Raw genomic sequence first — 25,619 nt, 5'->3', positions numbered from 1 at the left:
AAAATTCTATCGGGAGAAATGTTGGATTCGGTGTACTTTATTAGATTATAACCGGGTCACACGAATAATCTTTATCACGTGAAGAATTAACACGCAAGCTTCATCTATAAATATACAGAATGTGAGGAAGTTTGCTCGCGTGCAGAGGTATCTTGAGCGATCTTTAATTATCGATAACTAAAAAACAAAGCCGAGAATGCAATTTTTTAATTCTTGATTTTCGTCTTATTTTGGCCTCGAAAATCACCCCTTAAATTTTCTGATACCTGTAACCGAACACCCTGTATATTTATATAACGCGTTTGAAAATACGCACGCGAGCGTAAATCTGTCGAAACGAAAATCCGTTACCATGTTCCGGTTGAAAAAATGGAAAAATGGAAAAAAATAGTACACAGCTTATAAGAAGAATCAGCCACCACGAAGCGGACAATAATACTGAATCCCGAACGATAGTTGTGACCAAAGATCGAATCGATTTCGAAACTTGTTTAAAATGTCGATCGATGTATCGCTTCGTACAATCGATCGTTTCGAAGCGTGGACAAATGGACGATGAAATCGACGACCGTTGTATATCGTATTTCGGGCTTGTAAGCGTTCTATCTGTGCAGAGTGCAAGGCAAAAGGCGAATCAGAGTCAGATCGAAAGGAAAGGAAAGAGAAGAGATTTCATAATTAGAAAACTTACAGAAACATTTTTCAGCTAATGTGACAGAGTATACTTATTCGACAGAGTTGAGGATGAAGCCAGAGCCAGAGGTCGTGGTGAGTCGCGCGACGTTAGAGAGGGCGTGCGCGTTCCACCAGCCTGCGGGATCAGTCGACATCCGAAGCGGCACTCACGTTCCGCGACTGTACCGCGCGCGCGCCTTTATCTTGCCTCACTAAATCGTCCTTTTGAGTTTGCCCGATCGAACCTCCTGTTATTCATTGTCGCGATAAACGTCGCGAATATCGAGCAACGCTCGCGTTTCACCCGTGAACGAGCAACCGAATTTTAGTGTTCGCGCGCGAATGCTCGCTCGACGATCAGGGGCTCGTGTGCCCGATTCCTGAATTAATCCCATCGACCTCTAATCGATCGAGGATCGTCTGCACCGCGTCATCCGGTAAACGGATCACGACCGCCATGTTCTTTATCCGTGTACGTTTCATCGACCAGTGAAAAAAGTTTCTTTTTCGTGCGCGTTTTGGTTCTCGATAATAATTTCATTTGGCACCAAGTTTATCGATTTTTCATCGATCGGAAGTTAGCTACGGAATCGAATTTCAACGTTCTTTCGTGAATCTTTTGTCTTTTTTTGCATTCGTGTGTTTTCTTCCGAACGAGTTCGAAATTTTTTCCGGTAGAACAAGAACAGGTTGAAAAGTACTACGCAAATGTGTGTTGTGAGATTCCGTCGAGATAGACATGCATTCAACGAGTGATGATCAGTGGTGCTGGTGGCATCTTGTCATTGTTTGTGTTTCATTTCCAAAGTTGTACCTGTCTCGTGCCTCTTCAACAACGGTGAGTAATGAATTTTCTTGGTTTTTTTTTTTCTTAGCTTCCATGATTTTAGATTATTAGAGTTCTATCCTTTGTTCCTCCTTCTCGGTAAGAGATTCACAAATCACAAGAGGCAAAACGTTACGGTCGTTTCCAGTAATTTCTAAACAGGCGATTTTCTCGAAACGAATCTCACAAAAATTTGCCTACGACTTCGTTTAGTGAATTTTGCGAGGAATTTCATTTGTAAGGAAATCAATAACGGTTAAAGCTGATCATATAGCGATTATATACTTCGTGTATGTTCGATGCGTTTGCGAACGATTGTATTTCCGTTGACCAATATGTCTATTAAACGAAACACAGATAATCTATACAGTGAATTAATTATGTTATGTATGAGGTTATGATATTCAAAAAATCTTAGCTCTTTCGTTCTTTCCTTTTAGTATTTTATTATTATTTTTCCGTAGACGTTTTTCTCGAATTGTACATCGTTTCTACTGTTTTTCGATTTGCGATTAACACCCTAAAGAAAGGCCGCCATTTTCATCTTACTTGTCGGTTCATTTGATAATCGAATTTGTAATATGATTCGAAGGGAGTCCAGAATAACGTGTCGACAATGGAAAATTAATTTTTCTTCCATGTACATGATACGTGTATCGCATACGTATGTACGTATAGCGCGGATAGTAAATAGAAATATGAGTGAACGACGACTTTGACGGTTCCTGGAAATTGATCGGCGCCATTGAATGGCAGACATTCGACGATGAATAGACATGTTACGTCTAATGCGTTATGAAATCATCTTTACAGATAGGTGACTCGGAATCGAGTTGCAACGAGGTCGTTACATCTACAATAATGTATAAAGATTCACTCGTTTATGAACGAGTTCCCTTTCATCTATCGAATCCTCGCGACCATTTGACTTTAACTGAAATGATTGGATCGGAAAGTATTTGCATGATTAAAAGACTCGTTATACAACATTATTCTCGTGACAGAGAGGGCGTTACGATCGAGCCTGAATTAACACCGTAGAATATAGAAGATTGCTAGAACCCTGCTAAAGTAGAGAGGGTGATCAATGACGCATGCAATGACAGGCATACTCTGACAATGAGTCTTAAGGGATTTAGCTTATGCTGTACAATCAATCCAACCAATGGATCGTGCCTTAGAGAAACCATGTTCGATTATCACTTGCCTGAATTATGGTAGAGATTTCGCTTAACGAATACGTACGATAATCCAAGATGGCTGCGTGGTTAATAAAAAATTAATAAACGACGTAATCGAAAGATTGAAAGTCATTAAGCGTAATGTACGAGTTCGTATAATGTAAAAAAAAAAAATCACTTTGACATTTTTCTGGAAGAAAGTCAATATGCCTTTCATCTCCTCCGGCGAATGAAAACAATATATCACCATCGATCATACCTTGTCAGTTCGTGCAAACGGAAAATTCGTAAAAATCCTCTGTCCTCTCCGCGATGAACCAATATTTACAAACAAACTTCAACTATTGTGATTAGTAAGAAATACCGATTTATTGCTCGGAAGATAACATATACATACTATGATTACTAAAAATACGTCATCAAGTCGGATAATCCATCGATAAATTTTAATTCTAACATTACGAACTGAATCGTCGTGGATATGGTACGTCTATAGACCATATTGGTGTCTAACGACGAGTGTACAAGGTAACCGCACTACAGGCTTGTCTGAAAGTAAGATCGAAAGTCGCACTAATTTTAATAAGCAGCGCGTACTCGAGAAACGATTAATTCGGAGGTCGTGTTTGTCGCAAGAAGTTCGGAAGAGCTATCGATCAATTTTTTTATCACTCGGAAAACCAATTGAAATTTAACGAGGTGGGAAAACACGCGTACAGTGCATTGTTCCCGATCCGCGTTTGTTCAAGTTGGAAAAAAGAGAATGATTTTAAACGTTCTATTCGCGGCTTTGCTATATACGTATGCATGTATATACATATTATGCAACTATTCAGCTACAGAACGGTAGACTATGCGTTAATAAGGGGAAAAATCCCTTCGTTCACCTTTGTTCGTCAACACCTGCCGCATCACAGACCGTAGAAATGCTATTTCAGCTTACCACCGCTTCTCTAACGAGCGATCAATTCCGCATCCCTAGGAACCTTTGATAATGCGTGGCCTTTGTTAAACGGTAGCAAGACGAGTCGGTTTTCCCCTCTTTATTCCTTTCTCTGTTTCAGAAAAATGTATGTCGCAATTTAAAACGGAACAGAGATAAAACTCCGTAGCGGCGAGAACGTCTCACGGTCTCGTTTTAAAAGAAAATTCAATGTTAAATTATGCGTTATATCGTACAGAATACTTCAAATATGTAATACGATCTACGCTCGGATTTAATATAAATGGATAGAATAAAACGAGACTTTCTGTTATTGAAATAATATAGCGATATACGTGTGTAGTATATATATATGTTAGTGTCGATGAACTTGCTTCCATTTTAATGAATTCTTATCTAATTGTAACATAGCTAGGATAGAATTTCACTATATATGTAGGGATGTTATATTATAAGTTAATAGAAAACAGTATGATAAATACAATATCGTTGCGTTCACACGAAATCGAATATAATACCGCGTTTCGCGTATTCGTTTTCTCACTAATTCTATGACACAACAACACAACGTACTCCACACGACCACGATAAATTCAACTCTGACAGCATTTTCTATGCTCATTTTTCCCTTAACATACCTTGGTAACACTCACATCATTCCTTGACAACATTAACATATCTTGACAACGTTTATAAACAATTACCCCTCACGCCACGTCCTTCCCTGACGTCACACCATCCCCACATATATTTCAGAAGATACCGACCTTTGACAGGAAAGCTAATTGCTCGTCTGTTAGTGTAGCGATATTTCTTCCACGTGGAACAGAATTTAACTGTTATATAAATCATAAATATCTTGTCAAAAATTAGGTAAAATACATCTTCGAAGCGTTCTTCTTATCCTTGCTATCTTTGATGATACGATTCGCATTTTAGTATTAGCGTAGTCGCGTTAAGGTAGAGATTAACGTAGAATAGGGAAATTGTAGTTGGAAGGAGACGATTGAAAGATGATCTCTGAACTTTTGGCCTTAATACGAACGAGGTCGTTGTGGAGCGAGCTTCCGATTCTTTGGAGAAACGCTTAAAATTCAAATGTGAGTTCGGTGTCTTCTTAGATTGACTGGAAGACTGGATACCGAAGAAGAAAGAAGTCTCTGGAACGAGAGTATAATTTTTCTATAAATCACGCTAGTATAATCCTCAAAATTTGTCAGCACTTTCGATCGCAGAAGCGATAGGTTACGATCTTTTTATTAACGCTTTTGAATATTTCGCTTTAAAACGATCTGATCGACGTGGATTCATCGCGTAACAATGGAGCGAGTTTTACTTGCAACTGTGGCATAGAGATTTCGACTGTAGCATAGAGATTTCAACAAGAGAGTTTTTCAAGCATTCAGACGCAAACGGTAATCTCCTTTCCCATGAAATATGTAGCTGTCAAACACGATATATTGTTTAAAGTTTAGAGAATGCCAACGCTTTACGTAAACCACGTGATATTAGGAAACTTCCTTGAAACGTTCGATATTAACAGAAAAAGATACCATTTTTACTATACAAATCGAATAATTAATACACGAACGTGAACTAGCGTTTACAAGGTTGTTATCATAAAGAAATACTCGTGGAGAATTTTGAAGTAGTTACTTTCGAAGTAGCGCATTAGGTAAAATACATCTTCGAAGCGTTCTTCTTATCCTTGCTATCTTTGATGATACGATTCGCATTTTAGTATTAGCGTAGTCGCGTTAAGGTAGAGATTAACGTAGAATAGGGAAATTGTAGTTGGAAGGAGACGATTGAAAGATGATCTCTGAACTTTTGGCCTTAATACGAACGAGGTCGTTGTGGAGCGAGCTTCCGATTCTTTGGAGAAACGCTTAAAATTCAAATGTGAGTTCGGTGTCTTCTTAGATTGACTGGAAGACTGGATACCGAAGAAGAAAGAAGTCTCTGGAACGAGAGTATAATTTTTCTATAAATCACGCTAGTATAATCCTCAAAATTTGTCAGCACTTTCGATCGCAGAAGCGATAGGTTACGATCTTTTTATTAACGCTTTTGAATATTTCGCTTTAAAACGATCTGATCGACGTGGATTCATCGCGTAACAATGGAGCGAGTTTTACTTGCAACTGTGGCATAGAGATTTCGACTGTAGCATAGAGATTTCAACAAGAGAGTTTTTCAAGCATTCAGACGCAAACGGTAATCTCCTTTCCCATGAAATATGTAGCTGTCAAACACGATATATTGTTTAAAGTTTAGAGAATGCCAACGCTTTACGTAAACCACGTGATATTAGGAAACTTCCTTGAAACGTTCGATATTAACAGAAAAAGATACCATTTTTACTATACAAATCGAATAATTAATACACGAACGTGAACTAGCGTTTACAAGGTTGTTATCATAAAGAAATACTCGTGGAGAATTTTGAAGTAGTTACTTTCGAAGTAGCGCATCAAGTGTGTGTGTGTGTGTGTGTGTGTGTGTGTGTGTGTGTGTGTGTGTGTGTGTGTGTGTGTGTGTGTGTGTGTGTGTGTGTGTGTGTGTGTGTGTGTGTGTGTGTGTGTGTGTGTGTGTGTGTGTGTGTGTGTGTGTGTGTGTGTGTGTGTGTGTGTGTGTGTGTGTGTGTGTGTGTGTGTGTGTGTGTGTGTGTGTGTGTGTGTGTGTGTGTGTGTGTGTGTGTGTGTGTGTGTGTGTGTGTGTGTGTGTGTGTGTGTGTGTGTGTGTGTGTGTGTGTGTGTGTGTGTGTGTGTGTGTGTGTGTGTGTGTGTGTGTGTGTGTGTGTGTGTGTGTGTGTGTGTGTGTGTGTGTGTGTGTGTGTGTGTGTGTGTGTGTGTGTGTGTGTGTGTGTGTGTGTGTGTGTGTGTGTGTGTGTGTGTGTGTGTGTGTGTGTGTGTGTGTGTGTGTGTGTGTGTGTGTGTGTGTGTGTGTGTGTGTGTGTGTGTGTGTGTGTGTGTGTGTGTGTGTGTGTGTGTGTGTGTGTGTGTGTGTGTGTGTGTTCCATGAATTCTATTAGCGGCACGACGAATAAAACGGTATCGGTTGAGAGATCGATCGAAATGGAAAGAGATAATACGTAAACATTGGACAGTTTTCTTTAATGTCAACGTATAGGGCACGAAAAGAAGCACACGTGTATTACGCTTAAAATTGGCACAGTGGAGGAGTGTCTGGCGAAGAGGAAACGTTTGCTTGCCACTGGAAAAATTTCCAAGCCGTCATTTGTATTATATATGCATGCATTTATCCGTGACATGGTTAACATTCAGCTACGGTGAGAAAAAAGGTATTTATAGAGCGATATCGCCGCGAGAAGGAAGCGTAGCTCGTAAGATCGGATAAGATTGAACCGCGGGTAGCAGGTGCATTTCTCGGAATCTGGCGCGGTTGGAAGGAAGAAAAAAAAATTTGGTGGTCTCGTTTCACTTTTTAGGGGTTTCGCGGCGCCGAAGATTTCATCATAGCGAATGTAGAGGTAAAGGGATGGAAAGAAGGCAGGGGAGTATGTAGGGATCAGTTGAGCGGAAAGCTCTTTCGCTGCAAAATACTTGCAGCTATGCATGCATGAATACCGGTATTTGGAGGCCATACAGTCGGTGAATACCAGTACCCGCGAGAGATGGGTGAGTCGTACAACCGATCGAACGTGTATTCATCCGTGTGCCGGTAATTCGTGCTCGACACGCTACAAACGAAAAGGACGGTAAACATTTGAGCAAGGTTTTCCAACATTTGTATAAGCAATCAAAGGTAAACGAGTAATTTTCTTTTCATCGCAATTCTGATTTTCCAATGTATGCATCGACTATTTGCCGTTATTATAAAATCATCTTTCAGTTTCGTAACGGCTACACCGAATTCCTTTCTAAATATTCGACTCAATAGTTCAGATACACCTTACGAAATACACCTACTTGTACGATTAACCGACGCAACGAACGAAAATCTTGGGAAAAGTGATACGAGTTATATGGATAGATACGTACGTGTACTTTACGCGTATTTGCCGTTTAGTGTTAGTTACCGTGGGACGAATTACGTGGTTGTTGCGTATTCGATAAACATAAATCGTTCGTTGCCTCTTAAGAGAACTGGAACATTTTCGGCACGCGATAAAACTGTTTTCTACGTGATTTACCTACGACGCTTCTTTCATCCGACAGATTTACTTTCTTTTTATAGTCACTTTCAAGCAAGAGATCGCCGAAGGTTTTTTCACTCGATCGTTGGATCGCGCTCCTGGGAATTGACTTAACGTTGAGTTTCTATGTAAATTGTGGTTCGCGGCGAGAGCTGACGGTGATTTGGACGATGCGTTTAAATGCGTCTTTCTTCTACGTTGCCTTCCGATCGACCGTTCCTCAACTTTCAAGTATCTACAGAAAATTCCATTTCTGGATAGAATGAATTCTTTGCTGCATTTTTCCTATCTTAAGAAGAGAAAGAACGAGAGACAGGGAAACAGAGAAATACGTATTTCGTATACTTCTGTTAATAATATCGGAGAAATGCTGCAACTTGTTTAGTATAGAAATGGTACAATTTTTTTGTAACGTAAAAGGTAGTTGGAAACCGATATACGATATGTCCGGTTTTACTCGGAACGATCAAATATCTGGCAAAACACGAACGATGCGAAAAAATGTTTCGTACGAAAGTTGTATGGTATCGAGGCGGGCATATCTTTTTCCTTCTATCCGTTTGGTCTTGCGACGACCTTGCAGTCTGCTGTAAAGGTAACATTAAAATTTTTCAATTGCTACCTCCATCTTTTATTATATGTCCTTGTAGCTAACATTCAGATGTTTTCAAAACGCTACAAAGTTGCGTCCTCCACATAATCCAGCATTAACGTTGTTCGATGTACACCGTGCAGAAAGATGTTTTTGATAGTGCTGTTACTGGTATGACATTGTCGGAACGCAAGCTCACAGTTTTCCAATATTTCCAAAACAGCTCGTCAATTCCGAGCGGTAAATTTCGGTACGAACATAGTTGCTTGTATCGATCGGATTTGAAAGTTCGTATCCTGATGCCGGATGCTTCAAAACGCGCGACTTCGTGTTATTTTGAAAACATCTGATTATCAGCTACTAGAATATGCAATAAAAAACGGAGATATCCATTTCAAAATCTTGCTGTCGCCGCCACAGAACGTTTGAAGGATATCGCAAGATCAAAGAAATAAATAACACAGTGCGTGGTTCCTCTCGATATCGTACGACGTTCGCCTTAAACATATTTTCGTGTCATTCGTATTTTTCCATATATTTGATCGTTTCCAGTTAAACCGGGCATGCTGTACGTAGTTGCATGTAGAGTAACGCGTAATGACCTGTAGAACTAGAGACCACTTTTACCTGGCTCGCGCTACCGTTTCATTATTCAAGGTAGGAACATTGAGGGAAATTGCGCGCAATTGGCCAAGCGCACGGGCAATTCGTCTTTGCGAAAGTTTTATCGACTAATGAGTATATAGGTAACACGGTGGCTCGTGCGTTCGTCATTAGTCATTAGCCAGTTTCGTCGAGCGGGAATTCGTTTTAATAAATTTTACGAAACTCGTCGATCACTCGCGTAGCGGAAAAAAGCTATCGTCGTTGGCCGGCCCCTCTTAAATAATTCCATTCCAAGATATATATGTGTTCAGGGATTAAACTCGATCTTTAATACGTGAGATTAGAAGCGAAATTTCATTTTTATATTTGCATTTTAAAGTTAGAAGCGGCAACAGTCTCAACGCAATCCCGTCGCTTCGCATCTGGCAAAGGATTTCCCATAGAAATGTCATATCGCATTTTATGTTTATTCGTTATTTGTTTTCGAAGAGATCGATTAAAAATATGTCTCGCACACGCTGTACATGTACAACGTTTCGGCTTGATATTCCTAAAAAAGCATCTCGTCGTATCGAGAAATTCAGTACGCTATTACGTGCATATGGCAGAAGCATGTAACGTTTCGGTCGTGCTTAAGATTTATTTTACGTTTTTTATAAACAAACACGTAATATGCTAACGTTCACCACGGTCAGAACCGAGATTTGTGTGACGACCTGTGCGCGATCGATCGGGTTAACAACCGTACGGTAAATTTATTTCAGATGAAAAAATATGACGTAAAATAAAATAACAATTGATGTTGCCTGTGATTAATTTTTAATTAACTTTTACGATTGGTTCGTAACGAAGAACGGAATGAAATCAGAAAAATGTAAACAAGTATTTTCTATTGCTGGCCTTTGTGACACGCTAATGAGTAGAAAATTTTAATAACAGCAAACAAAGTTGCTTAATTGCTCCTGGTTGAATAATTTCTGAAAAAAGATCGGCCAAAGAAAACCGAGTGGCCGTAAATTATTAACCACTACTTAGCGAAAAATTATAAATAACAGATTCGGACGAGTTTCGAGTCGGTGCTTAAGAGGAGCTGGTAAAATATACGGGATTTTCACGCTATCAATTCTCAGCGTCTTTCTCGTTACCGACAAGTACGAGGAAAGATGAAAGAGAAAAAGAACGAATAGTATAAAACCGACTATGCGCGTATTCGCGATAATATCTTGTTCGCAAGTGCAAAGATACATTTGCATTTAGTTACTGCATATATAACTTAACGTCTATATGTGTAAGTATATTGTCGCAATTAACGAGAACACGAATTCAGTCGTAAACATGCCAGCCAAATCGAAAGGAATAAAATACACAGTTTAAGAAAGTCACAGAGCTTGTAAAAATTGCCAAGATTTAGTTAAAAAGGTGAAATGTTACTTGACCCGCGTCCACGTTGACCATCGCGCAAAGAATAACCGAGAATATCCTTGACGTCGCGTCGCTTCGCTGTTGCAGTCATAAAACCGTTGGGACACGCTAACCCACCGTACGACGCGGCACGGAAGAGAACTTAATTTATGCCACTGTCAAGCTCAAGTATCTTCGCTTTCTCTTATATCTTCGCTTATATCAGGGCGACGAGAACCAAGCGACCGGTCGCGTTCCAACCGTTCGAAGTATCGCGTTTCCTGCTACTGCCAACGAAAATGAAATCCAAACCGAACGTTGTTCTGTTTGTTATTTTTATGTACGCGTGTGCGTATTTTACGTGTTTTGGTCTTCGCATCGCTATATGTATATATATATATAGGTCGATAAGTGTGAGAAAATACGTACTTTCTTTTCTAACTTTCTCGCTTTACGATGCTTATTTGTATAATTCCCTTCCTTCTCTGTACTTTTTCTTTACCCGTTTTACTTTTTGCGTTGCTGTTTCTGCTTTCAAACGGAACGCCTCTCCTCTTTTTCCATTTTCCTATTTTATAACGCCGCTAGCAAATTACGTAGCAGTAGTTTCTGTTTAGTTATTTCTCTTGCTTTCTAAGAGACTGGACGTTCCGGTGATAGTAATTGATGGGATTACGCAAGTTCGCACGCGCTCCTGATGGCTCAATATCGTTTCTTTTTTCTCCGTTAAGAAAAGATACTTCTCAGTTCGACCCGAATCACATCGTATCGTCCCTCGCAGGCCTACCAGGGTATCGGCGAGAAACGATGAAATAACCTAACAGAGTCGTTCGTGACAGGTCATTCGACGAAATCTTCGCAAAGCTTTTTCCCTATTCCTCTATCGCTTTCGAGTTTGGCTATCTTCTCGTCGCAAGTGAATACACACACTGCCGCGATTCCGTGACTTCCTCTTTTTAGCTATAGTCAACTTAGCTATCTTCTTTCACCGGTTAACCGCGTTTGACGAGTATACACGTGAAACAAAAACTTTATTTCGGTGCGTTTACTCGACGTTGCTTGTATTTATTTACGCGTTGCACGATCTAACCCGGGTTTCTGACGGGTTTAATGACGGGTTTCTAAAACTAAATTCCGCAGTTAATTTTCGTGGCACTGCGTGCGCAGCTGTGTTAATATTGTATTTCCTGCATATGTTTCGCAATATTATTTAAATAGACTGATCCATTATGCAGTGGACAGTAAAAACAATATATATATATACTTCACGTAGCTAACAACAATTTATGGTTATCATTGTTCTTTGCGAACTCATTTTCCATTGAAATATTTCCTAGCAATAATGTTTAATAGCATCTTATTTTAACTAAGCTAAATTATCCTACAACGATGAAATGTTCGTGTTCCTAAAGAGGATGAAAATCCTTTTAACTATGATCGCGAATGTACTATGATAAAATATAATTATATATATTTACGTTTTTCCAACGAAATGATTACTATTATTATGAAATTCGTGTATGATGGGCGTTTTCGAAGCGGCGTTATTTCAAACGAGGATACGCAAGAAAGTTTGGCGTACGATCGTGTTGGAAATTTCCACAGAGGCCCTTTTTAAGTCTGTCAACGATTCGTTCTTTTCTCAAATCTCTACAAATACCCACGCACTCAAGCTTTGCTTACCTACTTAAAAACGTATACAAATGAACGCTAATGACATAAACGTAACGATCATTGTAAAGCAGAGAAGAAAAGCAGTTTCTACGGACGCGGTAGTGGTTTGCGTTAGCGAGCAAGCTAAACTTATTTTTAGTTGCTCTGTTGCTTGGAAGTCGGTAGGTAAACATCTGGACCGCCCAGCATCTTGGCGAAAGTATCACTGTTAATGGCGACTACATTTTCCAGCGTAGCTTGAATGCACCTTGATACGCCCTATGCCACTAACAGAGCTTAGTTCTAATGGTCTGTGCCTCGTGTTACCCAGCTTTCCTATTCTTCCTCCCAAACAAATATCTCAGCTATGATAGTTAACTCGTATCCAGCTACGTCGGCTGAGAGAACGACGTAGAGCGAGGTCTGCGAACGAACGAGGAAGGAAAGACTATCTAAGAAGAGAGAGGCTTCTCGTTGGCTTGTAAGGTGGAGTCAGGTTGTTTAAGAAATCTCTTGACGAGGAGAAAGAGAGAGAATGAGCGATTAGCTCGTTTCCTCTCTTGCAATCGGAGAAATAAGAAATAAGAATGATACAGCGACTAATTGTAAGAAAGAGGAAAAGCTAGTAACAGAGAGAGAGAGAGAGAGAGAGAGGGAGAGGCGGTAACTAAAAAAACAGAAAAAGAAAGATAATGGAGGAAAAGGAGATGGAAGTTTCCTCGAGGAAAGCTGAAACTGTTTACCAAGAGACGTAGACATTTCGAAAGATCACTCGACCCGATGCGAGAGATTGGATGGTTGGACGAGGAGAAAAATAATTTCTAGATAAATAGAATTTTTCGTGTTATCGGTATTTCTGAGCGTACGATTAGCATATTTCGATGCTGTTCTTCCATCGCGCTGTTGCGAGCGCTGCAAGAAAGAAATTACAAATTTGCTTTATAACGCTGTTCGTATTTCTTATCCTTTTCATTCTTCAAACGACTTTAGAGCTTGGTTCTCGTGTTTTTTAAACTTTAAATTCTCTGCTGGTATCGTGAAGTTCGTGAACCAGTAACATTTTCAATTGTGTCGCCGTACGAAAGTGCTGGTAATTACAAAAGTTTCACGATTTCAGGTATTTTCAGTAGAAATTGCACCCGTAATAGCGCTGATATACCTAGTGCGATGTACAAGTCTCTGAACCTACAACTTTTTTTCGCCATAAATTCCGAATGTTCTTAAGAGGCAACGAGCTCTGTTAAAATTCCGGTTTACGTATAAAATCCGTAGAGATGCAAGCGAAACCACGAACCAACTGTCCAAATAATGGAAAATGTTACAACGAACACGATGTGCTTTATTACCTATCTATCGATAGTATCGTATGGCTACGACAGATACAAACGATTCGTATAAGAAGAGTAGACTCAACGTTGAAGTCGTTGTTCTGACATTTACCCAAAGATAAATCTTCCTTCTCAACCTATCTTTGACGTTTCGTAAAATACCGAACATTTGCAAGAATCTCTTTAAACGAACAACGCGCGCAAAAGATTAGTAGTTTCTGATATTTCCACGTATTTCTGGTCGGAGACGGGACGATGATAAAAAAACAAAAGACATTTTCCGTTGAATGAAGTCGACTCGAAATAAAAGTGTTTGGACGCGGTATAAATTTCGCTTGTACACGAGAATATAACTATGGTAAATTTGCTTGTCTACTACTACGATACGATCTACCATAAACGTAACAGTGGAAAGGAAACGCGTCGTGTCGCGTCGAGTTGCGCCGCATCGTGCGCGTAATGTATAACGAAAAACCGCAGAAGCTCGACCACGAGACTCTTTCAAATTCTCTTCGAAACGACGACTAATTTTTTCACGGCTCGACGATGAGTTGCATTTTGGATACGAGATTCCCTACGAATCCGACGAGTAAGCCGAGAATTTATAATAGAACGTGATATTGTTCCTGAGATTTATCGACGTATATACGTACATGTATCTTTTAGTTAATTTTAAACGAACGTTTTCCTCGTTGCATTTAACGTAGAGTTATATTGTTCAAACGGAATATATTACAAGCATAGTATGGAGTATTCTAACGTGAAATATAACACAATTTTAAAAATATTTTCTCGTTAGGATATTTTCGTATCTTTGCCGATGAAAGCAATTTGAACCGGTGGTAATTAATTTTCCTTTTGCCGTGCAGCTTGATTTCTATGGGACTTGTACTACGAGTGCCAGTCGTTCTTTCTCAATTGTAACGTTTCCGTTGCATTTAGCGGAGCGCGGCTCGTCAGCGTCTCTCGTTATACCATAGATCTCCACCGAGCAAGTAATTGTCTCCTGTAATCCTACTTTTTCTTGCCAGTCTGTTCCACAGAAATTTCAAGGACGAATTCTACGTTATCATCGTTCACGCCTTAAAGCATTTAATCACGGTTTGATGGCGATAAAGACCGAGAGAACAGGCAATTGCTTGAATTATTTAAACGAGGTTCGTTTCGGACCAGCTTCGCTGAGACGGCTTCAAATCGAATATAAAGGTAGAATTCTACGGGAAACCGAGATCGTTCGTTCAGCCAATGCTGAATTGCGTGAATCTAACGAGCAACGGTCAGCGATCTATAATTTCCTCGCATAACCCATCCGTGTCAATGATCACTTGAATTTAACTTCTTGTCGGTTCACCTGATATTCTCGCCCCCTCCGCCCTCCCCTATCATTTTTCTTCAAAATCTTTCCTCTTAATACCTCGGCTTATCAACTGCCTCGAGATTTCTACAGTGAAACCTAATTTATCAGCGCCGAACCGCACAAACCGTTTCTTCGGTCTCTTTGCATTTACGTAATTGAATTTCAACTCCTGCTTTTTTCCTTATCCGATGGTTGCTTTCTGTCGTCAACTTCACAGCCTTCCTTAGTACGCTTATATCGGTACTTCTTTCATTGTTTTCCTTTTTCTTTTTCCATGTTGTCCAAAATGAAGGAGTACATCGTCGTTCAATCAGCGATTTCGCGATTGATCGTTCGCGAAAGATCGCTTATCGGCATTTTATATACTTACGAGTGAAATTGTTTAGGCGAAGCGGGACATTGTATCTATAAGATAAAGTTTGTTACCGCGTATCAAAATCCTATCCGTTGTTTCCTTTCATTCTGCGATCCTTAAGAGGAATCGAGCCGTAGATAATGCGAAATGTTTTAGAGCTTTAAACTATCTATCCATTTTCAACGAACTGAATTGTAAACGTTTTAGACTGCAATTTCGAAGAGTTTAAATGTTTCTCTCAATCGCCGGTCTAATGTTAGAAACTAAATTACTTCATCGCCGCTACGAAGCTTTCAATTACAGTTCTTACCAGTACAAGGCGATTACGATAAATTTCTACCATATATAAAGTTTCTGCTTTAAGCTACTTTTCCTTGATAATTTAGACATTGCTTGGTACCGAAAGTTATATGATTTCGAATTTGTGACACGCAAATCCAACTTCCATTTGTTACTTGCTTCCAGATCGAATATATCAAGAGAATGGTAATAGACGTTAATTTACTGCCACGATAACATCTCGTTATTAACTCTACCACTTTCAACGAGATCGCACGATTTAGCCTACGCGATATCTGAAACGGTTCTACGGAAGAACATTTGACTTGGAACGACTTGAATCTCTGGCAAGCTACCTACCTATGCATGTACGTATCGTGTGTACATAGCGATTTCCCTGGTCCTTTAGGATGAATTATTAATTGCCAATAACATCGAAACGAACGAAGCGCGAACATTTTGTCTCGAATAAATTAAATCGCGTACGAAGGTAAAAAAATAAGGATAAAAGGCGAGAGAATTTATATCTTGACGCGAAACGAAATATTTCAAAGGTGTCTTTTATTTCGACGATAATCTACTCGTAGAGGCTTGCGTTATCAAAAATGGTGGATCGATGAAAAATTTTATTTAATTTTATTTATGTCATTAACTTGAAATTGAGTAATGCCAGATTTATATAATAGTTGGAATAGGTTTTTATTTATTCTCCACGTGAGATTTTGACCAGCGCGTTAACGCTCGATTATACGCTCGAAGTAAAATCTGATGTCAACTTGAAAGTTAAAGAAAAAGGGAATTGCCTATAAATGACAATGATTGATCGACGTCTATTTAAAAACTCGTTTAAACGCTGTCCATCATTCCTCGAGGTTCGTGAATTTTTTAATCCTACGTAACTCTTGTTAATACCGAAAACTAATGGATTTTACTAATGGCTGTTTCCCCTGTAGATAAATAAATTAATAAATTAATAAATAACCCGAGCGTACATTTATATTTTCGTGCATGCACAGTGGCACGACGAGCAAAGGTTTACGGACTTCTGATTCTCATCAATTTATTACTTATATTTTGCGTAGCAATATCGGTAAGATTATAAGCGAAACTTTATAATGCAAGAATTCATGAAACTTTCAGTCGCTTTACAAAGTCGTTTTATACAGAAGTTGCATAATACGCGTTAATTGTATATAGAGGCAGCAGCTGAAGCTTCCTATGAAAGTCAGTATTATACACGAGCACGCGTATAATGCATGATGCACTGGTATCTACACGTAATTTAAAGTATCAGGATTTATGGATAGCACGAGAATAGCCATTATTATTTATCGACGTTCGTTCAGTGTCTGACCGTGGATCGATGCATAAAATATTGGTTATCGGACCTCCGTCACGCTATCGTTCTCATTGTCAGCATCGCTTATGAGTTTCCATTGTTTGAGCTTGTACCGTAATATCTTTTTAGATGCGAGGAAGATTTTGCAATAATTGACAATGAGAGCCAGCTTCGGGGACGATGTTTCTCATCAAATAGAACGGATACGTTTTAACTGCACATTTCATTAATATTAGATACAATTGATCGTGCCAATGGCTGGCTATTTCGTCGAATTATTCAATTTATCATAGAATTCATTATTTTAACCTGTCTTTGTAAATACTCGCGTGTGCGTAATATCGTCTACAAGGAGAATATATCTCCTTTTCGTAATGAAAGAAATATCAGAATTAATTCGAACGTACGTTCGTTTCTCCATGCCGTGTACGAACGTAACTGTTACGTAGGTGCGTAGTTCCACGCAAAGAAACGTACAACGTACTTTGTTCCGTTAAAATTCTCTTTGTTCAAACGATCTATGGATAATCAGAAGATTCTCAATTTTAAAGGCTCTTAAGGTTTTAATATACACGCGCAACACGCTTCGTGACTGTATACGCAGTCAAACTTGCAAAATTAAATTAAAAAAGAACGCGTACCGTAAAGACGAGAGTTTCGATCGAGTGTTCTCGCATAAACTAAATCGTTACTTCGATCGACAGTTTTTGCGTTAGCTGAAAACGCAAGACCGTCATACCGTCGCCCACATGGCATGCGATTGAATTATGGACAGATCATGTTTCACCATAATTACTTAGCTGCTTTAGTCGAAACACGTGGACAATGTACCGGGACAGCATCGACCATTGAGCCTCCTGACGCAGATCGGACCAATTCAATCGGATAGCAGCCAGTTCTGCTGACGATCCTCCAACTAACTGAAGGATGTCTTATCTATCGACGTATTAGTTCCGCGGTACGCTACGATAATATTCGATTACAAGAAGATACAAAAATAGCGGAAGCACGTCGTTCCAAGTATTTGTGTTCTCTTTGTTTCGACGCGTACGCGTTTCAACATAATATTATACGTGGAATAACGGAATCGTGTAATGTACGATCTATGTCAAGTGTGACACTCGGCGTGTAATGTCAAGCTGATGCATAGCTCAGAGTATTGACTCGTCTATCTATGCATCTATTCGTCTATGCTTCTGTTCCTTGAATCGCGTACTGTTACAGTTTGTAGGAAATAAGGGATTGGTAATGCGAGCAGACAGACACGGTGAACACGGGATGATTACACGAGCTGTCTTCGTTGTGTGCCGCGCCCCGCTTACGAACCGATACTATTTGTCTCTCGTACACATCGGTCAATTAAGGCCTATGTGCTTTTGTGTCCTTCCAGCGAGCAAACTTACCCGCGCGCGCTCTTCATCCCAGAATGTCAGCCGCCGCTGACAGTGCCGAGCACTGCGAAACGTCGCGTCCTGCATTCCAGATTCGTTTCGATTAGTCTTGAGAGAGACAGAGAGAGCTGCGCATAATTGGAAGGCAAAGCGAATGTAATCGTCGTATTTCAGGATTCCCAGGCCAAAAGTTTGTTTTCCCTCGGTGAAATTGGCTTGCGTTCGACCTAATTACGCTTTATCTTTTCATTGCCGCGATCGTAGAAAATAGTAGGTGGTAATCGTATTCTCTTGATCTTCTCGCGTTACATATTTCGCTATTTGTTCTGTCGTGCAATAACGTCGCAACGTCTTTTTCTTCGGAAAAACGCGACAGTGTCGCGACTGGTTTACTAACTCGTCGTAACTCGTAAGGATTATTACGGTTTATTAACCAGCAACGATACTGTCAGGTTCTTTCAGAAAAAAAAGGAAAGAAAAAAAGGAAAAGAAGGCGAACTAACGTTATCGCACGACGGTAAGAAATAGCGAAATATATAACGCGGAAAGTTCAGGAAAATACGATTACATCCTACTATTTTCTACGATTACGACGACGAAAAGATAACGCGTAATTAAGCCACACGCGAGTCAATTTCACCGAACGAAAATCAATTTACGGTCTGTGTATGCTGAAATACGACGTTCACATTCGCCTCGTTTTCCAATTATGCGCAGCTCTTTCTCGCTCGTTTTTTTATTCGTTCTTAATGAAGCATCCCTTTGGAGATCGTTGCGTCGTGACATCGGAATTTTTGGGATCGCATCATCGGCAGTAAGTTGCCCGAAATACAGCTCGACCGTGTTACGAAAGGATAGGCCATATATAAGCAGCTGTTATTGGCAGGCTCGATATACGCGCGATAATACGACATATAGAACGCGTATACCGCCCACGTTCATTGCCTAATGGCTCATATGGTGAACATACAGCAGGTGCACTGTGTGTATACCGTATGCTTGCTCCTTGCAGTATACTACGGCACGTGTAAATTACCGCGTAGAAATATCAAACCTTGTTCACGAGTTGCTTATTCTCCCGGTCACAAAACTATTTTACACGGTATTATTAAATCGTCGAACGAGTATTACGCGATTATCCCTTTGTCGTTAAAATTTCGAAAAACGTCGATCTCTGTACATACAACTTTCCACGGTAAGGACTCGACGAATACAGAGTTTAACGAAACCGCGATATTTGGAAAACGCGACAAGCAGATACTTACATTCGGCGGAATCGTATCGCTTCTTTCGATTTCTTCTTTTCTAATTTCTTCTAATGTCGCATACTACATATGTATAAGAGAACTTGCGACGCAATGACTATCATGGTTACTCATTATATGAACGTAAACGTATTTAATCATGTATTGGATTGGCAACTAAAGCGATTGCGGATTTTGTCATTAGGTGGTATTGACAAAATCCGCAATCACTTAGTTACCAACCCAATATGATTTACGCGTGCGTTATATCCGATACAAGGATATTTCTCATTTTCTGAGACTGAAACACGAGCGTGTATTTCACTTTTTAAATAAAGACGGTTGATTTATGTTTCGATTGTAAAAAATTTGTCCAGAGAATATAGACAACGAGTTAGTCGAAGTTGTAGCAAACATCTATTATTACCGTGATCTCGGTTGTAAATTTGTCAGCCAATAATAACGTAGTTCTATTGGTCGCGTGATCGGTCCATTTGCTTCGAGATAACCCGAATAATTGAATCGATTGCGTTCGTTGTATGTGGCAGGCCGACGAAGGTGTGTAACGATATCATGGTGTTTCACAGACGTGTTTTACCACACGATAGTTTTACAGAGATATTATAGGTGCAAATGAATGCGCCAGATTAAATGCTACAAGGTGGTGATAAACGCAACCGTATTGTCAGATATCTCGAAAAAGAATCAACCTCTCTAGTTAAGTGGGTCGCGAGCCGACAGAACCAAAGATCCTTCGCTTTCCGGGCAAACTCGCTTGTTATCAGTTAACCAACCGAGGCCCTCGATGTCTATCTTTGTCGCGATCTACGCATACTAAATCCGTTTTCCTTCGCCGCTATAAATCTTGCAGCGTGTAATTAAGATAAGAACAGTACGAATATGTCCGGGAAGAACTTTTGTGGTTGAATAATTAATGAAAACGTGTGATAAATTCTGCGACGACGTATGATGAATGTGTACAGTGTGTTATTTATCTAGGAACAGTAGATATGGAAACGAGCATGCAAATGTGTAATTAACGTGAACAGACGTTAAAATCGTAAATATACTCCTTTGATAATGTTCTCTCTCTCTCTTCTCGCTCGTACTCGCACAACGCGGTAAGAAGAGCTCGAACAATCGTCAAATAAACGCAGAGGAGCGTCTAAAAATAAAAGTAGCTTGCTTGATATTGACTTTGACGTGTCCATCCGTGGTACGTTGAACGATCTAAATTTAAACCCTTTCTATTCTTCATAATAGAATTAAAACACGTATGGAGACCTATTTTACGACGATAAGTCGCAACGTAAATATCCCGCCTCTCCTTAATACGAAAACACACTTAGTTAACCATTGATATAATAAAGTTATGATTAATAAATAAATATAGTAAAATAATAGGAGTCGTCTCTTGACAAGTATACAATGGATCGTTTTAATGTTTCGAGGCTCGTGAGAGGAGCTGATAGAATTGTCGGCATTGTGTTATTCTCCACAGTCTACAGTTTGTAGTCTACGGTCTACAACCAACAGAGAACGGTGTTACAACTTGTAAAATTAATATTCTTGGCGCGTAATCTCTCCTGTTTAGGGGTAGGTACGCATCAACAAGTTTACCGCTATAGCGGTACGCCACAAAGGCAATGAATCCGGTATATCTGTTTTTCTACGCGTAGACACTCACTTTTAACGTGGAAAATAATCGAATCGGAAAATCCGATCTTTCGATGGAATCAATACGGTACGAGTCCTATAACGATATACCGATATATTATACTATCTACGTATTCTATGTGTATAATAGAATTACGTAGCGCGTAGGAATTTGTTCGTTTAAGAAAGGAAAAACTGGAGAGCAATGGACGACGTAACGCGATTGTTCGCTACCGATATAATATACGTATACCGTGTCAAAGATAATTCTCCCAAGAATTTGCTAGAAACTAAAGGATATTACCTGAAATTGCAGAGCAGAAGAACTTATCCTGGTCTAATCGGAAGGCGAGAATCCCAAACAGGGCAAGTAGTACGTAGCTACGCCATGCATGTAGTCGTAGATGCCAGGTCGTATTTGAAGCAGGTAGTAGCTAGCAGCTAACTTGGTCTTGCAAGCCAACTCCATGCTCCGCAATTCTAGTCGGTTATTCGTACCATTCGTACGCTTGAAACACCATCGATATGGTGGTAGACCTTTCGTTTATCGTCTAATTGAAATTCTACTTTCGTACAAAGACAGTGGCGAGACAAAGCTGCGTGATGGCATAATTAGCGAGAAAAAAGGAGAAAAAAGAAAAAATGGCAGGAATGGTGCGGGCTTACGTTTCGAGCCTTCAGGCGTTTAACCACGGTTGCCGGAAACCCAGTGGACGTCGATGGTAGCAGGGGAAACCAATAAAACACACGTGGCGATAAATCGCGCGTGGTCGCGCGGGCGTCGTCGAGCGGGCAATAATGGGTACCTCGTGGCTGGGCAAGCTGTCCTACCAAGCCGGAAAACGGGAAGGGTTACTTTCAGATCCCACGTATAGCGAAACTCTAGTGCGGTTGCTCGTTCGTCCGGAAGCAGCCGTGTACTGTGTACTAGGTCACCGCTTGATCTATCGCATGTCGTTCTAGTCTGCGCCACTCGTGCTCCTCTTACGAAACTGCTCGCTATGAATTCGCATTCGTTCGACCATCTTGCCATCGTTATTAGTTTATGCGATATTAATTATACGTTCGTTGTATCGATGTACCACGACACGGATAATAGAGGAATAAGGTAGATAATTATACCTGATATGGCATATTAAAATATGAACTTAGATTTTAAACGCGATATTGTATCGCACGTTAGACGTCTGTAATAGACGACACGACAACCAGGTCGTGAAGTTATTTCGCTTTCGATAATCTGCTATTTCCTAGGTTGCCCGAAAAGTTTCTTTCGTTTTATCAGGAAATATTAATATATGCGCGGTATTTTTAGTTCTATATCATTTCATTGAATTATATATTCATTTTGTTCTATTGCCACAGAATAGATTATACGTAATTCGATAAAATGATATGGAACTAAAAATGTCGCGCATATATTATTATTTCCTTTTAAAACGAAAGAAACTTCTCGGACAACCTAGGATACATAGTACGGTGTCGTGAAACTCTTAAAACCTTGGAAAAATAAATAGGAAAAATAAATTCTGGTACGTTGACCGCCTGATGTTCTCAGATCAATTGCGTAGGCGTCGTAAAGACGATATCCTCGAACGACTTTGAAAAGAGAGACACGCGGTAAACCTTGTATAATACATATTGAATTTGTTATTTAAATACGATATACGATATGCTCGTGCAAGGATACGTGAACATTCGGAACTGGATGGACGCGATGATAGGAATTTCAAATACTCTTTTTATCAGCGATTCTGTTTAAATTTAAGGTACGCGATGACTCCCGTCCGTGGCAAATATCGCGTATGGTAATATTCGGCAATGGCGGAAGCATATTATTATTATAAATTTAGTTCGACGTCCTATGTGGATTTAATATACAATAACAACGAGTTTATATAATATCGCCTGCTTTTTGCGTGTACGATCATTCGATATTCTAGCTGATAAAATACATAATGTAAATAAGCTACTGCCTCCTCTAGAGAATACAAAGGAGTGCAGTTCACACTACAGTCACCTCGGAATAAAGTTGAAAACTTTATGGATAAGTTTATCCTTTCCTAGATTTCTCACAGGATCTTGAGAAATAGCAATGAAAGCCCGAAAGAAACGGCTATTTCGCGAGACAATATCAGCTTGTACCGCAAAAAGAAACGTGTACGAACGTAGAGTTTCAATCACCTCGTAAAGGTGCTCGAACAGCATTTTCATCTTCTCTATATAAAATATAGCTTCGGTTACGAAATCAACAGAGCTCTTTCTATCTTTCTAAGGTCCTGCTCGTTTCAAGCTCCTGTTACATTACAGCGGATATCCTTTTTCGAGACATTTCTCAGACGAACACGCGTATACCAACATACAGAGAGCAGTACGATGTTGCGTATACGATGTTGCTCTATGCTAAGCTACGCGCGCAGCACTGGCAACAATTTCTCGCTTACGAAAACGGCGTTGAAACTACTAATTCTGTTTCTAGTGGTAGAAGGAGACGTATATTTAGTATTTATAGTTTATAGCACCTCTGATAGAGATAAACGTACATTTGAACTAACGTACGTACGAAATAACTAGTTTACCTGCTATTCCTATATACTACGTTTACATACGCTGTATACTAAGTTTACTTATCCTTCTGGAGCTACAGGTTCCTACAAAAGTGATTGCCACCATTTGCCAGTTCAAAAGTACACGCGCTTCCATTACTACGATTATCACGATTTAATGAATTTCGTGGCCACAACGTATTTGTTGGTTACGTTATTTGTCTCACGCACGTATTACGCATCGTCGTTATTGCAAAGGTGTATGTCTCGAAGTTTCTTATTTAAACGGAACGGCGGCTCGGAATGCCTCTGTATTCGACGCGTCGCCGGCTGAAAACATCTCTAAAAACATTATTTTATACGGCAGAAAAATTGAAACAGGTAGGGTACCTAATTTTTGCGGTTAACCTTTCAATTAGCCCGCTTTCTAAAGAGGAACATTGTTTTTTGCGTTTCCGTGAAATGAAATTGTAAGCAGCCCTCCTGCTGCTTCAAGCTTTCGACCTATTTCAGGCTCGAGCATTGTGGCGCGTAGGAGAGATGCATAAATGAAATTTTGTTTAAAGGAGATGCACCTCGACGATGCATCAACCGGTTCTTCGTTAATATTCCTCCGCGAGTCGTTGCGTTTTCTCCTAACGTATGCTTGTTACGGAGAAGCTTTCGATTATGTCGAAAGAAAAGGACTCGGATGATATTTTCACGATAACGCGTGATTCGAATTCCGGCCCACGATATACTCCAGTTTGGCGAAAGTTTGTTTTCGAGGAAAGTACGATAGTCTCGTATAGTGTGCGGCGGTGCGTACGTCGTATCGAATATAAAAAAGCGTTCGGTCGAAAACTTTTCTTTTCTCATGCTTTCGTTTTTATTTCTGCCATTGTATTCTCTTCGCTATTCTTCCATGTATTGAAATTTCGAGGAAAAAATAGCGAAAGGCGGAATAAATTGCTTTTGTAGGACAGTTTCCAGCGGAATGATCGAATATTTATATAAAGTGGAAAATTCCAACGTTTGCTTCGTACGATGCGTATACTGTTACATACAGACGTCAATGGTAAAGTGGTAGCCGGTTCGTTAATTCCACTTGTAGTTGTCGCGTTGAAAATTATTTACCGCGTTGTGAACGCAAGTTAAAAGCAAAAAGTCGAAGGTCGAGTCAAATTAGACGGTCACGTTGCTTCGACACGACGACATATCGACCGATATTTCGTCGCATTACAGTCAAAAGTGGAGCAGAACGAATGAAATCCTTTGTCCGTTAAAAAGAATAAAAATTGAAGTATCGTTACATTACGTATAGTTAATGAATTCAAAGCCTACCTTTTATCGTTTAGCGAAATTATCTCTTTTTTCCCCCCCTAACATCTGCGTTTCATTCTGCCGCAACGAAGTGGGTCGTCGTCAGGTTAATGACTCATTAACGTAGCTGGACGTGACAGATCTGCAATACTGCGGGCAGCATATTATACCCGTAACCCAGAAGTGGTGCCTAATTAACGCGTGGTATATCTTGCTTCGTTTCCATGTATCGAAATCGGATCCAAGCTCTTGCGTGTCTCGTAGAACGCGCGTGTGTTTCGCGAACGATCGCTCGGGTTGATAAAACGTAATGATAAAATTGATGGGCGCGATTCCCTGTATATTATGTTAATTATGTTATCGGTACGAGCTGTATAATTAAACAAATCCTGATTATCTTTTTTTAGAAGAATTTCGATGACCTTGTGTGACGTCGCGTAACACTCTACCTAGCCCAAGCCACACACCGCGGGCAAGATAGCAACCAGATGTCTTCGGATACTCACTGCATACCCTCGATAGTCTCAAGTACCTTCCATAAATCTCAGGAATTTTCTAGTAGAGGTCCTTCGAACCGAACAAACGTCTGTTTCCGAAGCATTTTCTAAAGACCATTGTCTACTACGGCTTGACAAGGGAAAGTTAGTTTTTCTCACGTATGATGCAATTTTCCTCCCACTAACCACTTTCTCTCGAGGGCGGTTAAGACCCTTCGTTTAACCAATTAACAACGAAGACTATTTCCCTCACTCTCTTAGCCAAAATCGTCACCAACAAATCCGATGG

General features: G+C 39.9%; 1 protein-coding gene across 2 annotated transcripts in view; it reads left to right on the top strand.

Annotated features, from left to right (window-relative positions):
• Positions 1-835: 835 nt before the first annotated feature.
• LOC100749877 (basement membrane-specific heparan sulfate proteoglycan core protein) overlaps positions 836-25,619 on the top strand; it is a 263,394-nt gene continuing 238,610 nt past the window's right edge. For both annotated transcript variants that reach the window (XM_033319796.1, XM_012383426.3), the window contains exon 1: positions 836-1,513. The gene's annotated coding sequence lies outside the window, so the exon portion shown is untranslated. The remainder of the gene's footprint in view (positions 1,514-25,619) is intronic.

The sequence above is a fragment of the Bombus impatiens genome, unplaced genomic scaffold (genome assembly GCF_000188095.3).
Source record: "Bombus impatiens unplaced genomic scaffold, BIMP_2.2 scf_0217, whole genome shotgun sequence".
Lineage (NCBI taxonomy): Eukaryota > Metazoa > Arthropoda > Insecta > Hymenoptera > Apidae > Bombus > Bombus impatiens.
Note: the sequence above shows the minus strand (reverse complement) of the source record. Positions and strands in the feature narration are given on the sequence as shown.